Consider the following 20,533-nt stretch of genomic DNA (forward strand, 5'->3'; position numbering starts at 1 on the left):
AGAGTGCGAAGGACCATTTCCTGTTTCTTTCACAGAGGAAAAATGGGCTGTACTTAGCAAATCACAGAATGTCACTGGCTGCATTTATCACATATTACCTACAGCCTTTTTTTTCAGTAACTGTCAGAAAAGGGTTTTAACCCCTTAAGGACCAAACTTCTGGAATAAAAGGGAATCATGACGTGTCAGACATGTCATGTGTCCTTAAGGGTTTTAAAATGTTGATGTGTTTCTAAAATGGCCACCTCCACAATGATAAACAGTGGTAATTACAGCTAACGATAACTCAGCTAGATGAAATAACATTATTCAGATTGCATTTTTGTTTTAAACTGATTTATAAGAAATAAAAATAAAATTCAGATGAAAGTGACACCTTAAATTATTTATTAATGTAATTTCCAATGCATGTCTAACATATATGAATGTTATAGTTCTGTTTTTTTGGGCAGAGATAAATTTAGCTTCCCTGGAACAGATACCTCAGCACTATCTATATATGTCATAAGCCTCAGTGAAAGTCATCCCCTGCAACGCAAGGATTTAAACTTCCCTGTTCTTGTATGACAAACTAAAACCAGTGCTTTGAAGAAATATAGTGGCCCTTACCTAGTGACACAAGTGAAATTGCAAGTAATTTTTATTTGTATTACTAAGGCATTTATCTATCGCTACAATAAAAACACTAGCAATCATTGAAAATCCAATTTATAGATAATAATATTATTTACTAATTAAGGCCTGAATTTAATGTTGTGGGATAAGCTTTTTGAATAATGTAATACTTTTGGATAAACGTTTTTTTTAAAATAAATAAACATTAAAATATAAAACAATATATCATATATAAAATACATATTTAAAAATATCAAAATATTAGAACATATTAGAACATTATTAGAACATTTATCAAGAAATAGACGAGGAAGCCAGATTTATTATAATGATAATTAAAATTCAAACAGAAATTTATACGTTAGTTAATGTTTATGCGCCTAATAATCCCTCAAATAAGTACTTTTATGATCTTTTGGACAAAGTAGAAAAAATAAAACAGGGGAAATTACTTTTATCGGGGGATTTTAATCGTATATTAGATATAAATTTGGACAGGAAATCATTAAATCCCACTGGGCAAAACAAATCAGCAATAGCTCAGGCTGCACAATTCCAAAAGATAATTAAAAAATACGGCCTACTGGATATCTGGCGGGTGTTCCATCCACTGGAGAGGGATTATACATGCTTCTCCAGATCATATCTCTCATATTCGAGAATTGATCTATTTCTGGGTAATGACGCGCTGGCCAATAGCACTAACAAAGTCCTTATAGACGAAGTTACATGGTCAGACCATAATGCTATGATTTTGGAGGTGGATATAGTGAATAACAGGGCAAGAAGAACTAACTGGAGATTAAATGATAACATCCTTTCTAGTAAAGAAAATAGAAAATATATTGAGGAGATGTCAGATAAGTTTTTTATCGAAAACGAGACCGGAGAAGTGTCGCCCCCAGTGATATGGAACACATACAAATGTGTTATTAGAGGGTACTTAATTAAACTAGGCACAATTGATAAAAAGAAAAAGGGGAAACCTCTGAGGGATCTTTATGTGGATTATTATAAATTATCCAGTGAAAACAAAAGCGCACCAACACAGGAGATTTGCGTAAAAATGTTGTCAGTGCAAAACCGTATAAATGAACTATTATGGGAGGAGAAAATGAAAACGCTACATTCCTTAAAGATTGACTGGTACTATAAGAGCAATAGGGCAGACAGGCTGCTTACAAATAAATTAAAAAATAAAAAAATAATCAGGAGGATTTATAAAATTGAGACGGGTAAAAAAACGTTATTATGCCCCAAAAAGATAGGGTTAGCTTTTAATAATTATTATAGTCGATTATATAACTTAGACTCGGCGGGACAACAACTTCCCTCATCAGAATATTTTATAAATAGGACAATGCCAAAAGTAACTAGAGAACAACTGAATGAGATAAATAAACCAATAACCTCAGAGGACATTATAGCAGCAATAAATAAGTTACAGATGAATAAAGCCCCGGGCCCTGATGGCTATTCTAATAAATTTTATAAGATATTTAGGGACACTCTATCGGTACGCCTCGCTGGGGTATTTAATTCAATAGTGGAAAATCGGGCTTTTCCTAGTGAGATTCTCCAAGCCAATATAGTTCCAATTTTAAAGCCAGACAAAGACCCAGCCAAAGTAGAGAACTATCGACCAATATCTCTTTTGAACGGGGATGTTAAAATTTATGCTTCAATTATAGCAGACCGTTTAAAAATCTGTATCCCGGCCTTGATACATCAGGACCAGTCCGGATTTATCCCGGGTAGAGCAGCTGCAGGCGGACTCAGAAGAATTTTGGATGTGCATGAAGTAGCGAGCAAGAAGAGAGTCCCCCTTCTGACCCTGTCATTGGATGCTGAAAAAGCGTTTGACAGGGTCAGATGGGATTTTCTGGGAGACACATTGAAGTCGTTTGGTATAGTTGGAGCAGTCTATGACGCCATAATGGCGCTATATACGGCTCCCTCTGCCAGGACAATAGGTCCAGGAATAGAAGCAGACTGGTTTAACATCAAGAATGGTACTAGGCAGGGCTGTCCTCTGTCCCCGTTACTTTATGTTTTAACCATTGAGCCTCTAGCAGAAGACATAAGGCAGAACGAGCAGATTAAGGGTTTCTGGTTTAATAACTCAGAACATAAGATCAATCTATATGCGGATGATGTTCTGCTTATGTTACAGAACCCCAGAACATCAGTCCCGGAATTGATAAAAACATTAGATCAATATAGTGAATATTCAATTTATAAAATAAACACTAATAAGACTACAGTAATGGCAACAAACCTAGTAAGAGAGGATACGGAATATATAAAAACATCTTATGATTTCGTTTGGACAAAGAGACATATATCGTTTCTTGGCATTAAAATACCAAGAAACATAAATAAAGTTATAGAGGTCAATTTTCTTCCTCTTATAAAAAATACTAATAACATTCTAAAAGAATGGGTGAGTAAAGAGATCTCCTGGATCGGGCGTATAAACACCATTCGTTCATATATCTTGCCCAAGTGGAATTACCTATTTAGAATGGTACCAATACAGGTTCCAAATCCTTGGTTAAAAATGATACAGGCAGCTTTTTCAAAATTTATTTGGAAGGGAAAAAAACCGAGAATAAGCTCCCAGTTACTATCTAAGAAAAAAAAAGATGGGGGACTAGCTGCCCCAAATATAACAGATTATCATAATGCCTGTATGTTGGCACATACGGTTAACACCCTAAGCACAGACCAAAAGGATCAAGCATGGTATCAAATTGAGCAATCACTAGTAGAGACAAGTAGCCTGTCTGCCCTGTTTTGGTCAACAAGGAAAAAGGGGGAAAAAAAATTAGTTCGTCCAGAAAACTCAAAGATTATTGATAGTATTTGGAGTTTCTGGAATAAAATTAAGAAAAACTGCAAATTAGAATATAGATTATTCCCATTTTTACCTATAGAGGTGATTAAAAGTAACATTGACGATATTAATATCAATGGATGGACACAAAAGGGAATTAAGTATATACAAGAGCTTATCGATACAAAGGAAATAAAGAAATTTAATCAGCTACAATCAGAGTTTGGGATAGATAATAAGGAGATATTTACATATCTAAGAATTAAGTACTATCTGGCAAAATTTTTGGATTTCCAGCTCAGTAGAAATATTAGTATCCTTAAAAAGATTATGGAAAACTATAGAACTAAAGGTCACATCTCCAGATGCTATGAATTTTTAAAGGACTCCCAGAAATTCTCGGACTGGAAAGCTAGGATTAAGTGGGAAAAAGATCTTCACATTGGGATCCCTGAGCAAGATATGACAAATGCAATAGTTAAAGTTAACAAATCGGTACATTGCCTAAATATAGTAGAAAACTTCTATAAACTCCTAAACAGATGGTATATGGTCCCAGTAAAATTGGCTAAAATGTATAAAGACCAGAAATCGGTGTGTTGGCGATGTGAGGAAGGCCTGGGAGATTATCTCCATATCTGGTGGTACTGCAAATCTCTAAGTAACATATGGAAGTGTGTTTACCATCAGATTCAAAGTATGTGTCAGGTAGATATACCCTTTACACCACAAAGTTTTTTGTTACATTTGGGCTGGCCTTCTATGCCAAAAGAGATAAGTAAGCTGATAATACATATTTTACTGGCAGTTAAGATAACAATAGCCAGATATTGGAAAAGTAATAAGGTATTAGAGTGGAGAGAAATCAAAATACAAGCTATATATCAATGCAAAATGGAAACGGGGATAATCCAAGGTAATTATGCAGGTCTGAAGGAACCCAGTGAATGGGAAAAATTAGTTGAGAAGTTTATTGCTAGTAAGGATAAGGTATAACGCAGAGTCTTCTAACTGCCCCGAAGTGTGTGTATGTTCCCGGAGGAATACCAGCTTTACTGTATTTAATAACAAGAGTTGAGATCAATCAAAAGATACAGGCTCGATTCCTCCGGTGGTGCGGATGAGTATGGTATGAGTTTTTATTAACTTCAATCTTTATATTGGAGCTAAATAGGGACATGGTTTCCCAAATTTGGATAACTGGTAAAACTGCTATTTTTTGTTTGTTATATCCTACTATTACGGGTTTTAAGCAAATGGTTTATAGGGAAACATATCCTCTGACATAAAGTATAGATATTGAGGTTATTGTATGTCTTGATAATTGTAATATAAAAAACTTTTTGAAGAAATAAAAATATAATAAAAAAAAAAAAAAATATATTAGAACATTCAAATATTTTTCACTATATTAAATCATTTTAAAAATGTATCCAAACATACAAAATCCTTTGAAAAGCTTATCCAACAATTTGAAATCCTGAGGCCTAAGCCTAATGGGTGAAACATGTTGGATCCATGTTCCAAGTACAGACTACATACTTTTTCGTTTTTTATCATTTGTGTAATAACGTTTTAACTTTTAAAAAATTTCCAAGATACTGGCACAGGCCCAAAGTAAATAGGAGTGAAATATACTCTCCTGAATTAATTTCAGTATGAGCATAGTTGTTTACTATATATCAAATGTTTATTCAAATGTTTTATTTCTCATCTCAAGTTCAGGGATAATAATCCCTATTTTTATTCCATCTGTCTGCCTGTATCATAACACTATATTAAATATTTAGGCGTTACTATGTACCAAAAACACCTGAGGCTTGAGTACAAAGGAAAATTTGATTACAACTACACGACACATCCCCACTTTTCCATCTTCTGTTCCCTCTTCTTTACGCATGGAGAGCAAGCTGCTGATTAACCTCTAGGTTCTCAATGATATCATAGCCAGAAACAAACATATCATGCAAACCCAGGTATTCATTGCAATCCTTCCAGGCTACACGAATCACAGAGGGGTGTGCAGCAAAATTCAATTCCTCTGCACCCCTTCCTGACAATCACCTGTTGGACATCACTAACTCCCCTTATGTCACTTGGAGCACGGTACTTCTGATCCTTCTTTTTATAATAGGCTGCTGCTTACAGAAGTAGTTGCCTGGTTTGTAAAATAAAAAACAAAACACTAATATCCTGCTCTCTTTACCAACTCTAAAGTGCCAGGGTTAAAGAGCACCAAAGCCCACCCACGTATACAAGTAATTTTTAGGCTTTTGCACTCACTTAAACATCAGTATTCATAGATGTTTCTATGGCTTTTTAGAGTTTAGAAGGATATTATTTTTTTTTTTTTTGTAATTTCTCTTCATATATATACATACAATAGAACATTGATTCTATCAATAATCAAACATACAAATAATCATACCATAATCATAGAAGGCCCTTTAAATGGCGCATATTTGGAATATCTATTTTTTTTCCATGATTTTGAGATCAGGAGCTTAGTGGCCATAAAACAATGGGTAACTAGTATTTCATTTTTTTTTATCTAGCTTCTTGTCATAAATGTGTAATAAGGCTGTTTCTGGTGTAAAATTTAAACGAATATTACTTATCTCAGTTATTATTTTATATGTAAGGTCCCATATTGGTTGGATTCTAGGGCAAGTCCACCATATATGTATCATGGAGCCGTCTAAATTAAAACATCTCCAACAATTAGGAGGATTGGTTTGACATATTTTGTTTAACCTCCTTGGAACCATATACCATCTATAGCTGACTTTAATAAAGTTTTCCAATATATTTAAACAATGGAGATGTTTTTTAATTTTAAGAAATGCAAGGTACCACAAGTTAAAGTCAACCTTGGTGTCAAAATCTCTCTCACAGTTTTTAAAAGCTGTGGGGGTGTTTGGTTGATTTATAAAGTTTAACAATTCAAGTATTAGAGAATATTTATTTTTCATAGTTTCTATGGAGTTTAGAAGGATATTATTATTTCTGTTTTTTTCTTCTTTTTTTTTGGTAAATAATCTTTGGTTGCAAAAGCTCCAAATATTGAAAAATAAAAAAAACATTATTGGTGTTTATTTTTTATTTTTTTTTAATGTGTACATGGTTAATAAAATCATTAATTTAAACATTCCTATATCTATGTTTTTCAATACAAATCAGCAATTGAAAATTACAAGATAAAATGTATTATATTTAGCTACCATAAATGAATGAAATATTTAACCATAAATTTTAAAGAACACAAAATTCAGATTTTACAGTGGGTGATGTAACTCGTTAAACAAAAAAAATATTCTGAATCCTACCCCTATCCAAATGTACTACAGTAAAATAATAAAGAATAATTATAATAACAAACATAAAATAAACACACTGAAAATCCATTTAGTTGAAAGAGGCGTATTTCTGCTTTCAAATAAGAGGTCTCATGATCATCTATATAAATGGGGGGTGGGAGGGTAACATGGTGCTCCCCCATTCCCATGGCTTTATCCATGCATATGTTATGATCAAGTAATCATGGCTGCTATTGCGATTGGCCGATAACTGCCGGGGTATGCAATCTTTTCATTTGTAAGGTGGGGCTCTACTTGTAATGCAATTGTAATGCTTTTAGGTATGCTGAGTAACCTAAAAGTATTCTAGAAGACAGACAATTCCAACAGCACTCACTTGCTATGTAGAGCATCAAAAATAGAACAATCCACTCTTTCCTATGAAGGATATTGTGTGTGCATTGGGTGTTTCCTTCGGAGCCCCTATGTTCCTATACTGGAAACACAGTAATACCATAGTAATCTCTCTAAATTAGGCTAATTCACATTTTATCAGGTATTAATCATATAGAGCCATTTGCTTTATTATAAAACCGTGTCCTGGTGATTGCGACTCTTGTAGCTAAGAGGGGCTTTTGACCCCTTATCCAAAGAGGCAAGTACCCTATTACAAACCTCATGTCCCTCTACGATAAACATAGAGGTGATTGGGGCTATTCAAATGCCACCATATCCATTCCTAAAATGCTCCCTTGTTTCACAATGAGTTATATGTTACTGTTAACATTGTAAGGAACAAAAAATCCTTGTTTAAAAGGGCATATTCCAATTCAACGAACAAATACACATCTGCAGTCACACACTGAGCATCACCACAACTACATCACTGGACTGTATATTTACACAGACTGACAAGCCATACTAAAAACTACTTCACATACTGAATATACCCCCTTTTTTGTTTGTATCCCTGTATTTGCATGCACACCGACTCTCCATCCAAGTACAATAAAAACTGATACTCCTCACACAAACACCCATACATTCACTCGCACTGTACACCTTAATTCATGCACACGTACTTACAATATGTATATACGGATTCTCACACACTATTTCTCCTCAAATAAACATAATGATCATCCACATACATTCACCCCAGTACCCTGAAACAAACACTTCACAGAAGTATACCAGATGCATTTAATCTTACATTTGATATTCCGCACTCTGGACATGCTGAAACATGCATGCAAATTGTCAAAGTTTTGGTCATAAATGACCAGTGAATTAGTTCACAACCAAATTGTTATTATGACCGCAGGTTATCTATCTTATTTACCTACTGCCCAGATCCCACTATTTAGTGAATAAACTACTACAGATTCCATAATATTGTGCGCAGATTGTCCGATCTTAGAAGGGAAATAGTGGAATTTCTTTCTTACGCAATGGGCATGACAATAATTAGTCGATATATTTAAGGTTTTATTTATCAGTATATATATATATCAGGGGCGGGAAATTAATATGTTCCGGCTTCAGTATTTTGTTTCCTGATCCTACAGCAGACAGACATATGGATTACTGAGTATGAGCAACCATAAACCATCTGCCTAGTACCTTCTGCAGGACAAGAAACTTACCTCAGTCCCGTGTTAGCCATTAACCCCTTGTGTATAGTGTAGTAGATTCCTGCTGATCCTCATGGCAACGTGAGTGGGGTGTGCCAAGCTATTAATTATATCATGTCTATAAAGATTGTAAAGATTTCTTGTTTGTTGCTTTGATCTTCAATCCCCTATCTGTGCTGGAGAGATGAGGGGAATTCAAGTTCTCCTAAATTATGGCATTGACCCTATGGCCCAATTTAACTTCCATCTTTGCAACTAATAATCTTAATTTAAAAACTGCAGCTTTAAGGTATGGACTGGGATTCACAAGATACCTCACCGGATTCCTTCCACCTTTTTACTACATATTAATTTACTATTTCAATGTTACCATTTGTAGTTATAGTTTACTACTGTAATATTTGTACTTGCAGTTACCTGTAGTAATTAATAATCTGTCTGATAGGATTTAATTGGCAAATATTTTAATATGTGCAACAAATGGCTAGTCTGTTCCACTACTCCTCCCCCCCTGACCAAGAGGTTAGTCGTGCAGGGCTATGACCCTGGTGTCTGTTACTGCTTATCACTAATTGCCCCAGCCTGCTTCATAGGTCCAGAGGAGGAGAAGCAATATATGAAGAATATAAGAAAGTCAGATGTTTTTCACTATAAAACCATATATCCCCATTACCAGATACAGAACTCTAATTTCATACTTCCACTTTTAACATCACAGTCTATTTAAGTGGAAGTTTCTATCAGAAATCTTCAACATCTATTAACTTAGGAAGATCTACAGCTATCCCTACATGTTGTTTGGTGGTGTTTGAGAAGAATTGCTTGATGCAACAAAAAAGATCCTTCTTTTACATCAAAGTTCTAAAAGGAGAACGCTATATTTACTTCCAAGGAAGTTTCTTAAAGTAAGTAGACAACTGAAATGAATTGGAAAATATTTCAAGGGTTCACAAGAGTTCAACATGCATATACTATAAAAGTTACATGATATACCATGCGGATGCTGGTTGGTATTTGCACTGGATAAAAAACAATATATTTGCACTTTGTGTAATAGTGAGGGTTATTGATATTACATTTATAAAAAATTTGTGCTAAAATAACCTTTTTGGAAGAGATTGATTGGGATTTGAATGAAAGTCTTACGTGTGCTGTATGTGTTCACTAATTAATGTAAAGAGCTCAGATATGAAATTAAGTTTAAAAAAGCTTCTTGTCAACAAAATAGAGGAGTAAGATCTCTAGAAGCATACGTTTAAAGGAACACTATATATTAACTAAAACAACTTCAGCTTAATTAAAGGGACACTATAGTCACCAGAACAACTACAGCTTATTGAATTTGTTCTGGTGAGTAGAATCATTACCTTCAGGCTTTTCGCTGTAAACACTGTCTTTTCAGAGAAAATGCAGTGTTTACATTACAGCCTAGTGATAACTTCACTGGACACTCCTTAGATAGCTGTTAAAGATCCTTCCTGGGTCATGGCTGCCTAAAATGCATCCAAACATTCAGTGTCTCCTCCCTCTGCATGCAGACACTGAACTTTCCTCATAGAAATTAATTGATTCAATTCATCTCTATGAGGAGATGCTGATTGGCCAGGGCTGTGTTTGAATCATGTTGGCTCTTCCCCTGATCTGCCTCCTTGTCAGTCTCAGCCAATCCTATGGAGAAGCATTGTGATTGGATCAGGCTACCACTTCTGATGATGTCAGCAGACTGCTTGTTTTTCTGAGTCTGATAGCATGCAGAGTTACAGCTTCAGGCTTGAATACAGTAAGGTTTTACTATATTTATGGAGGTATGAGGGGCCCAGGGGGGCTAGATGGTGGTATTAACACTATTGGGTCAGGAATACATGTTTGTGTTCCTGACCCTATAGTGATCCTTTAACCCCTTAAGGACACATGACATGTGTGACATGTCATGATTCTCTTTTATTCCAGAAGTTTGGTCCTTAAGGGGTTAAGCAGTTTTTGTGTATAGATTATGCCTCTGAAGTCTCACTGCTCACATCTGATCAGCATCACAGACATTTAGGAGTTAAATCACTTTTGTTTCTGTTTATACAGCCCCAGCCACACCTCCCCTGGCCGTGACTGACACAGCTTGCATGAAAAAAAATGGTTTATTTGTCAATCACATGTTAACCTTAGACGTTTTTATCTCTTTCTCTGTAAATTGAACTTTAATCCCACACAGGAGGCAACTGCAAGGTCTAATAAGCTATTAACAGTGCAGGAGATAAGAAATTCTAAATTAAACAGACTGTGCAAAAAAGGAAGTATAAACATCTCCTTTCACAGGAAGTGTTTAGGAAGGCTTTGAAGGTCACATGCAAGGAGGTGTGACTAGGGCTGCATAAAAGAGTGATTTTACTCCTAAATGGCAGATAAGTAAGCAGCGAAACTGCAGGGGCATGATATATGCCAAAACAGCTTCATTAAGGTAAAGTTGTTATGGTAACTATAAGAAGCATTTATGACATAGCCATAAATTAGTTCAAAAAATTTAGAAAGGATGCACTCAACCAGAAGTCTCAGTTGATCTACACACAACAGAGAAGGAGCCAATATCCCAAAAATATGTAGAAATCCAATCTCCATGGGCACACAACAGTTTCTTCTTATTAAACTGGTTTATTGGGGCAAGAGAAAAATTACAAGATTTTGGTCTCACTATGAGAGTAAACTCACTTATAACTGCTAAAACTGCTCAAGCTACATGACTGCAACTTACTTCTTCCTCAAAGGAGGATTTGTTTTACTTCATTCTTTGCCGTCCAAATCTGTACAAACTGTTCCGTGGCTTACGCCTGGAATTCCTTACTTCACCCTCTTTTGTTTTCAGAGAAGCCATATCATAGGCAGTGGTTTTGGAAAATACAGCAACTATGAATGGGGCTGTAAGTAAACAGATAACAGACATTGCATGTCTGCTATCAGTCTATTTATCAGTTCCAATAATCATATCTTATTAGTAACACTATTGCTAGGGGCTGAACTGCCTATCCCTGTTTATGGGATAAGATTAGAGCCCACACACCTGGTTAATGGAGCTTCCTTATGGTTATGAGTTGGCTGTCTGCTGCTGCATCTTGTCTGTGCAAATGCAGAACCTTCACAAACGTTAAAGGTGTGGATCTTTTTATACTCTTTTTGCATATTTTTAAAACAGTAATTATATAACGCATTTCAATAATATGAACCACTTCCAAACTGAAGTTTTCCTTTAAATGTATATTATTAAAAAACAATGGTTACTTACATAATTTCTTCAAAAGCGACACATTTTAATATTAACAAACGTTTTATTGTTTGTCCAACAAGAAGTATTTTGAGACTGACCGTTTAATCATGTCCCTCATGACTAGTTTTGTTTACTAACTCAATCCAATGCAAACTAAAACAATATTGTGTTTAGTAAACATAATGGAAGTAAAAATCCGGATATATCCCATACGATAGTTGGCAACAGTGAACCGTGAATCTAACTCTGACATCATCATCACGACCTGTCACAAACCTCACATAGACATCCACTTTAACTGGGGCCCATAGTCTGAACTACTCAGAAACACTCAGATACATGCTCATTTCATATCATTCAACAAAATCATGTGCCCCATTAAAATCTGGAATATCAAAATGTCCCCCAAAAAATCTCCCGTTCTAGTGTTATGTATTGTTTCCTGACTGTTCGCGTATACTCTGTTTTGGCTTATTAACAAATAACTAGGGTCATGTAATGAAATACCATGAGCGGCACAAAATGTATTAGACTGTCTGTCCTGAGCTTCTCCCTGTAAATTTACATGGCAATTTTAAATTAAAAAAAAAATTACTTTGGGGGGCGGAGCCTGCCCGTTGAAGAGACTAGTCGCATGCACAGGGAGCTCCGAACTCAAAACGGCGAAAAACAAACAAAATGTACCCCATATTTACCCATACCTGCCAGCGAACACCCCAAGACCAAATGGGAAGAAAGGGGAAGAAGACGGTACCACACAAGCCCCCATCAGGTCTCACAATAGGAGAGATGTGGATGCAAGCACGAGGCGCCTCTGAGATTAACATGGCGGCCCAACATGGTGGGTGTTCGGTTTTTTCCGAAGACATTTCTGACGACGAAGGGGGATATCTGCTGACCCCAAACCCACCACGGAAGGCACGACAATGTGGCAAAGAGGCAGATGAAGGACCGATCACTGTTGCGGTCATGAAAGCACTCATGGCGGACTTAAAAAACAGCTTCCATGAAGAGGTCAAAACGCTCCGCACAGACCTGCAGGGCCTGACAGGCCGCATCTCCAAACTGGAGGGTTCGCCCTGACCCACACTCAAGACATAACAGCCTTAAAGCAAACAATACAAGGCCTGGAAAAACAGAACCGGCAACTCGACCATCGCCTCGCGGCACTTGAAGACGCTAGGCGGGCGTCCAACATAAAAATAAGGGGAATACGTGAGGACATTGCCGAAGCCGACCTACCTCTATTAATTGATCGGATGCTACTTGCAATCCTACCACAGGGAAAACATGCAGCGATCATCCCAGAAGGAATCTTCAGAATCCCTAAACCACCGAACGCGCCGACCAACGCCACACGGGATGTTATACTGCGCCTCCGCAACAGTGGGCACAGGACGGCGATTTTGTCAGCCTTTCGCACCAAAACCCCCTTTTGATTTGAAAACATGGATATCTCGCTCTATTTAGACCTATCTAACAGCACCTTAGCTTGGCGTAGATCACTGAAGCCACTTACTCTGCTCCTCCGTGCCCACAAGGTGGAATACCGGTGGCGACCCCACAGGACGCTTTCAGTCACACGGGGAAAGGACTTTCACACCATTCAGGACGCCCAAGACGCCCCGGCATTCCTCCAGCTTCTGGACTTACCTCAAGAGATGCTGACCTCGGCGGAACTAGCCACCACGAACACTCACAGCTCTCCCAACCGCACTCATGTATGGGACCCGGACAAAAGCGTCCCATTCATCCCCCAGAGTTCCACACCGGAGACGTACGCTGCGATCACGACATAGGGACATCGGGACTAACACGGCCCATCCCTGGCTGAAACCGCTACATGAAAGTAGCACCTAATATGGCGGGACGTGTCATGTTTTACTCTGCTCAACCATTGGCGGGGGGGCGGGTTACCCTAACGGGTGCAAATTGTCGAGTTTACTATGCCTTCTCTTGACAGGGTATGAGACACCCAGCATGGGGCATCCTATCTTTTCTTTATTGTTGCCATACACGCTGCATGTGTTGAAGTTACCGTGTAATACAGGGCCTTCTCCGACCCTCACTGAGCTTAAAATGTTGACGACCAACCAGATATGATGAGGAGGTCGCAAGAGACTCAAGTAAAGTTGCCAGTTTGATTGTTTACGCTATGTTAAGTTATTACTGTTTTTTAAACCTCATTATGTGCAAACGGCTGCCCCATAGTGACAATACTGACAGTGAGCGAAACAGGGACAAACCGTACCAGTTGTTTCCCATGTGACAGATGTTGATGTGCACGCAGGGGACAACGGGGCACACTCATGTTATGCATAAATGCGCAAGACCCTAGCTACCGCGAGCAGACTGTTACCACTGCTAGTTCTGAGAAAGAGACCCGTCATCTACCACGGCCCGGCCCCACAAACGCACAGCACAAGTTACCCCCTGATACAGCCTTCTCCCCTGTAACACATCACTTACTATAATTTACATCGCTATGAGCGCTGGAACTCACATAGATCACGCATGAAAGGCCTCCTGCCATAGGGGACAGCATAGATCCCACTAACTGAGCGAGATTGCTTCATGTGGCGACCCAGGGGTCACCGACCCTTAAAATTATCTACACTGACTAGCTCCACACACAACTGATTAGCACCCTCAGTTTATAGAGTCGATGTGACTGTTAACTATTCACCCCTGTTCCATCCCCTGGTACTACACAGGCTGGGGATTTTCGACACTTTCTTTCTTACTGAGGCTCCCATGTTGACTTACACAGGTGACCACAGAGGGGAACAAGCTAACCCGCAGACTACATAAGGCCAATGCTATAGGGAATTTAATGCAATCTCAAAAAAGCAACCTAAAGCTATCTATATTGGCCAACTTAAGCCTGACGTATCCCACCCACAGCGGCCATAAACTAACCCCACGAATACACAGGCTATACTAAACCAGTCTGAAAAACAGCGTCCACTGATAGAACCACGATTCCCACACTTAAATCTCACTAATTCAGCGCTACGCAACTCAATGTTTAAACGTAACAAATTTCCACACTGTTGTATTCTCGCTATGTTTTACTTTTAATCAAAAATGTGCCTGATCATTAATAACCATGACATGTGAATTGAATGTATTGAGCTATAATCCGATGTCGCTGTCGTGGCGCACCGGGACTTACTGTTTCTCTTTGTGCACACTAAAAATAAAGAATTAAAAAAAAAAAAAAAATCTACTTTAACTACCTTCCCAATTGTGTCACTTTACTTATTACACTCCAGACACCAACACAACGTTTGCGCATATAGCTTTTTGGTTTCAATAATTAGCTGTGTTTTGCAAATCCAATTTTAAAATGTCTTTGTTTTAAACGCCAGTGTAACGCATTCTAAAACAGTTCATTCTTACTGGTAACTGTATGCGAGCACAGCTCTCTTTTTGTACCCCCTCCTAACATGTAATGTCCAATAACACGTTTGTGGATGCTATCAGGAAGTACAGCAAAGATTTCTGGGAGTTCAGTTCAGCTAACAGTTTTCAGATTTAGAATGTTGATAACTGAACTAAAAGTCATGCAGCTCAGTTAGCCAGTCCTCCTATTCTTTAACACTTGCAGTGCTGAATTAAACAAAAAGGCACATCAACTTAAGTATGCAAAAAATAACCTCTATGTCCATATGTGTTACAATATGCCGATCTGCTTAAATATATATAGAAAACACACATGCATGCATAGCTACTGTATGCAGTTATACATTGTAGTCTGTAGTATTATCCCTCTGGATGACACAGACACTTTTCAGAAAGATAAAATATTTATAAAATATATTATGTTGGAAATTATTTAAAATTCCACTGTTGTCAGGAAATGCTTTATCTTATATATGCGCATAAACAAGATTTGTGGAGAATCCTCTGTTTTTTTGGGATGTTTATATGACCACCCATTTATTTTGCTCTCCGGCAGGTGCAAAAAAATGCAAAGGTTATGTCTGCCCTTTCCTGCCAGGAGAAATTAAGAAAATGGTGGCACCATGGTAGGAAGACCCTTTATTCTCCTACCGGTTGCCCCCTTTTAACATACATGTTCTCTAGGTCCTTACAAAAAATGCAGAGACCCTGTATGTGACAGACCCTTAGACACAGTGGCCATAAGACCCTGTTAACAAAATGTTTATCCCTAATTGTGTTCTAAAATATACATTTATTTAATTTCTTTATCAGCAATTTTGTTTAATTTCCTTCCTGCAATAAATTGGACTCTATATTTACCATGTTTTGCAGACAATAAAATAATCAATAATCTTTTAAATCTAGCAGCAGCAGAGCACTATATATATATATATATATATATATATATATATATATATATATATATATATATATATATATATATATATATATATATAGTGCTCTGCTGCTGCTAGATTTAAAAGATTATTATCTAGCAGCAGCAGAGCACTATATATATATATATATATATATATATATATATATATATATAGTGCTCTGCTGCTGCTAGATTTAAAAGATTATTGATTATTTTATTGTCTGCAAAACATGGTAAATATATATATACATTTATTTTATATCACAGTGCCAGCTAATGTTTGCTGGTGCATTTAGTCACTAGGTAGAAGAGAGCCAAGAGACGTTTTACTTCGTAGCAAAGTGCATGAAATGTTAACTCTTTATGTGCCAAACTTGTGGCCTGTATTATACTTAAGTGTAGACATGGGTAGGATGCATTGATATCAATTTAGACATCACATTAAACAGAAATTACGTTAGTTAATATGTTAGAATATTTCTCTCAGACACAGATAATGTTAACATTAGATACAGTTAACTGAAAACAAAACCTTGAAAGATAAGCCATGATAATGATTATATAAACGCACACATTACAAAACTTGATATTCCACTTGACTCGGTTCCACAGTACATGAGATAAATCAGTATTACCATTGAGTAGATCTTTTAAGAGGGGCATAGTGCTCGGCTCACATAGACATTTAGAGAAATTACATTTGCACTGACAAAAACAATTAGTTCCGATAGTAGTCTTGAAACGTTATCTAGGTTTGTTAAATGAAGACATTAAGCTCCAAGACACGGTGATCAGTTCAGATTCCCATGGAGTGGTTAATGCTCCCTGCCAAGTGGGAAGCACTGGCAGCCACAGCCCTCTAACATGTTAACAGTAGGTCCATGCGAGCCATTAGAAGCAGTCAGATTTAATATGGGATCTCCAGTTTAAATGTCCAGTTTAAATGGCACGCTTACCTTTGTGCAGGAAGTTACAATCAGGATGAATCAATCTAATAACTATGTAAGATAACAAATCCAGAAAGTTGAATCCAGCAAGGAGTTTGTGCAGACCAGTACTATGGACTGGACTTCAGGGTCCAGTGCAAAAATAATGCCTGGTGTAAGTGGAATGTCAGAGCCTCAGTCCAAGCCATTTATGGCCACATGGCATGATAAATATAGCAGCTAAGGGAGGGACAGAGACAGACACAGGCTGCTATCTCCCCGTACCCACTTATACACTCACCAAAGCCATAACCCTACAGTTTAACCATTAGTCTTCCAGAGCATGAGATATTAGTTGGGCTAGAAAAGGGTTATAGAGACATAAAGCAATTTAATGAAAAAACTTGCTATTTAGGAACAGAGGGGCACTTGTATGCAATAAATGAATCTGTCAGGGTCAGTGTAATAGAAGTAGTTAGCTAGCAGCGTAACTGTGTACAGAAAATATTTTAACACTTCTGATAGGAATGCCTTGCTGTAATACCCAGAACCCACTGGGAACTGACAGACTGCTTACACAAAATTTCATTCACTTTAGCAAGAAGCAGATTTCGGATAGTATTTTTCTGTTTTCCATATGCACATTTATTTAAAATAAGATGTTTAATAAAGTTAAAGGAACACTATAGCGTTATGAACACAAACATGTAATACTAATGCTATAGTGTCCTACTACCATTTAGATTACCGTGCTCCCCCTCCCACCATGTGAAGTAAAAAGCTACCTTTACTATTTCCTTTATGGTCCCCGCCCTGCCACCCTACCGCTCTGGCTGAGATTATCAAGATGTTTCACATTGCAGGGTTAACACTAAGGGGCCAATACAACCAGACCACTTCATTGAGATGATGTGGTTTGGATTCCTCTAGAGGTCCTTCAAAAGCAAAGCTAACTCCAGGAGTAATTTATTTTCTTTTTTTTATTCTATATTTTTATTTTTCAAGTCATACAAAAAGAAAACATGAAAATCAGGTGAGGAGTTGGGGTGAGTAATGTAAATGGAAGGTGCAACAATAGCATGGAACTTCTTCAATTTGGCAATACATTTACAGGTTTATTTACTAAACACCAGATTTTGTTTCGAATGGACAAAATCCAATGAAAATGACTGAATTCCAACCGCATTGGCAATTTGCAGATTTACTAAAGCCAAATGCAGTCAGGATGTGGTCAGGATTCGGTCGGTCTTACTGAACGAGTATAATTGGTTCAGAAGCGTTTGGAAAATCACTAATATTTGCATGCAAACCAACTTTAAGCACAGGAATTGGGAATTTATCATGGGTAATGGATGGGGGCCCTAATATTAATATTAAAGAGGATAATAATAAAGCGATAGCTGAGATAGTGTGGGAAAGCTTTATAAGGGCTATCAGAGCTCCATGGGTAAAGTGCAGTATTTAATAAAAAAAAATTTTATTGTGATTTAGATTTTTGCCATATTTTTTTTTTTTTAGTGAATGGTATCAGTTATTATGGATTTTAATTTGAACGTTTTTGGGTCTGGAGAAAAGGAGAATTAGAAGAAAGAAGGCTTCTTATGGTAAATATATATTTTTTTACAGGGTTTTAGATTTATTGGCCCCTCCCTCACTATTATTAGGTAGGGGTTGGTTAGGGGATTGGGGTGCCATTGCCACCCAGGGGAATAAAATTGGGGGGGGGAGGTGGACAATGGCATGTCCACTCTCCCTATTTAATAATTGATGATGGCCCCAACCCATTGGGTGGAAGCCGCGGGAGGGGATACTTGGTCCTCCCCAATAATTATTAAGAATAGCCCTCACCAAATGCCCACAAGGAAGGCAGGGGGAGCTTTCATAGTAACTAGGCTCAATGGCTGGCCAGTATATAGTTTTTAAACATTTAGTAGATAGCACCCCACATGGTAGGTAGGGGCATATGGATATATCGATTTGTTTATGGATGAAACAAAGGTTTGCACATAACTAAAATTTGGGTTAAAGGTTTAAACATAAATTCCCTTTATTTGCAGCAACTGTAATGAACCCCTTGTACTTAGTATAGTACATTTGTTCACACTCTCCTGAACTCCTAGAGGGTTATGTGATTATAACTCATTTGCATAGTGCGTTCCTTCGTACTCTCTCGAAATCCAAGTAGGATGTGAGAAAATCAAGCGCTTCGTCATTCGCATACCCAAACATCAGTCGAGACTTGATGAAGGATACAACAGGAATGTTTTATTAGTTCCAGAAGAAACGGGGTAGCGGTCGGTCACTTTCGGGAGTCCCAAAATGAATAAAATACCGTACGGTTCCCCTGGCTCATAGATAGTGATTGTTTATTAGTTTATGTGTACCTTTTCACCGAATAGCGCTCTCCTGGCTTGTCAGAAATAGAAGCAGGTGGCAGTACAAAGTTATCTGTGTTCGCGAGTTAGAATGTCTGGCTTGGAGTTCTGGACACTTGACGACGCTGCCTGCGTTCGGGAGACAAGATGGCGAACGGCGGCCGCCCAGAGAGAATACTTAACTTTGTTGTTACTTTGAAGATAATGAGCCAGAGGGTGGTCTGCGTTCGGTAGATCAAACCACCGAATAAATATCAAATAACAGGGGAAAGTGAAATCAACAGAGGTTTTCAGGGTAGTTTGTCACAGCAATATAAAGGAATTTCCTTGTCAATTTTACCACAATAACCAGTCTATGAATAAAAACCATGCAATGTGCAAGCACCAGACATTTTTGCATACTAAATTTGATTTGATGATCTTAGAGGGATACTCCAGAACTCTAAAGCACTCCTGCTTGCTGAAATGCTTTAAGTGTGAAGAGTGTATCTGCATTGTCTGCATTGGGAAGTCTGTGATTGGACAGCCATAGAAAGGCTGGGTGAGGTTAGAAGAGGATGGCTTGCAGAGGCTTCAGACAAATGATCTGCAGCTTTTGTAAGATGTTCTTAGATATATCCTCAATTAAAAAATGCATAATTAAATCCATGCATGTTTTCATTGGGGGTATATCTACTAAACACTTATTTGTTAAAATATATATATATTTTTTTGTATTTGGGAAGTGGAGTATCCCTTTAAGCAAGTTAAGAATGAACCTCATCTTTAGTTTTAGGATCTAAAAACCTGCTTGGTTCACAGTTGAATTTAATAAATTCTTTCCAGTCAATATTTTACTCCTTCTAGAAATGTTGAATTTGGTATAATCCTTGACAAAGCTAGAATGATGTGTTTGAGAGAGGATGCTTTGTGGACAATTGGTTTGGCATCATCAACTTTTGCCATTAAAACTTTTTTTTCTTGGTAGAAATAAAAAATATTAAACTGTACATTTGCTACATTGTGCTTATTACCTAAAATGGCAAACAAACAGTATTTCCACTGGTCTTTGAAAAGGTAACTAAATACCTAAAAAAACGATATTACAAAATCCATAAGTGAATGGAAATTCATCACGCTCGCTTGATTTTGAATGTCGTTGTGCCTTTGTGTGATGTCAGTTCAGGTCTCGCTATTGTCCCCATGTGACTATACTACATCTATGCCCAACGCCATTGTTGGCTCCTTTCCTGACAATGTATCCCCATATCTTTCATTCTCTTTGTTTGCTAATG

General features: G+C 37.4%; 1 protein-coding gene across 3 annotated transcripts in view; it reads right to left on the bottom strand.

Annotated features, from left to right (window-relative positions):
* Positions 1-17,067, bottom strand: part of MYOM1 (myomesin 1) — a 114,049-nt gene extending 96,982 nt beyond the window's left edge. For 2 of the 3 annotated variants that reach the window (XM_063451513.1, XM_063451512.1), the window contains exon 1: positions 16,915-17,067. The gene's annotated coding sequence lies outside the window, so the exon portion shown is untranslated. The remainder of the gene's footprint in view (positions 1-16,914) is intronic. The other variant, XM_063451514.1, reaches the window with a different exon arrangement.
* Positions 17,068-20,533: the final 3,466 nt, after the last annotated feature.

This window comes from Pelobates fuscus, chromosome 4 (assembly GCF_036172605.1).
Source record: "Pelobates fuscus isolate aPelFus1 chromosome 4, aPelFus1.pri, whole genome shotgun sequence".
NCBI classification, from domain to species: Eukaryota; Metazoa; Chordata; class Amphibia; order Anura; family Pelobatidae; genus Pelobates; species Pelobates fuscus.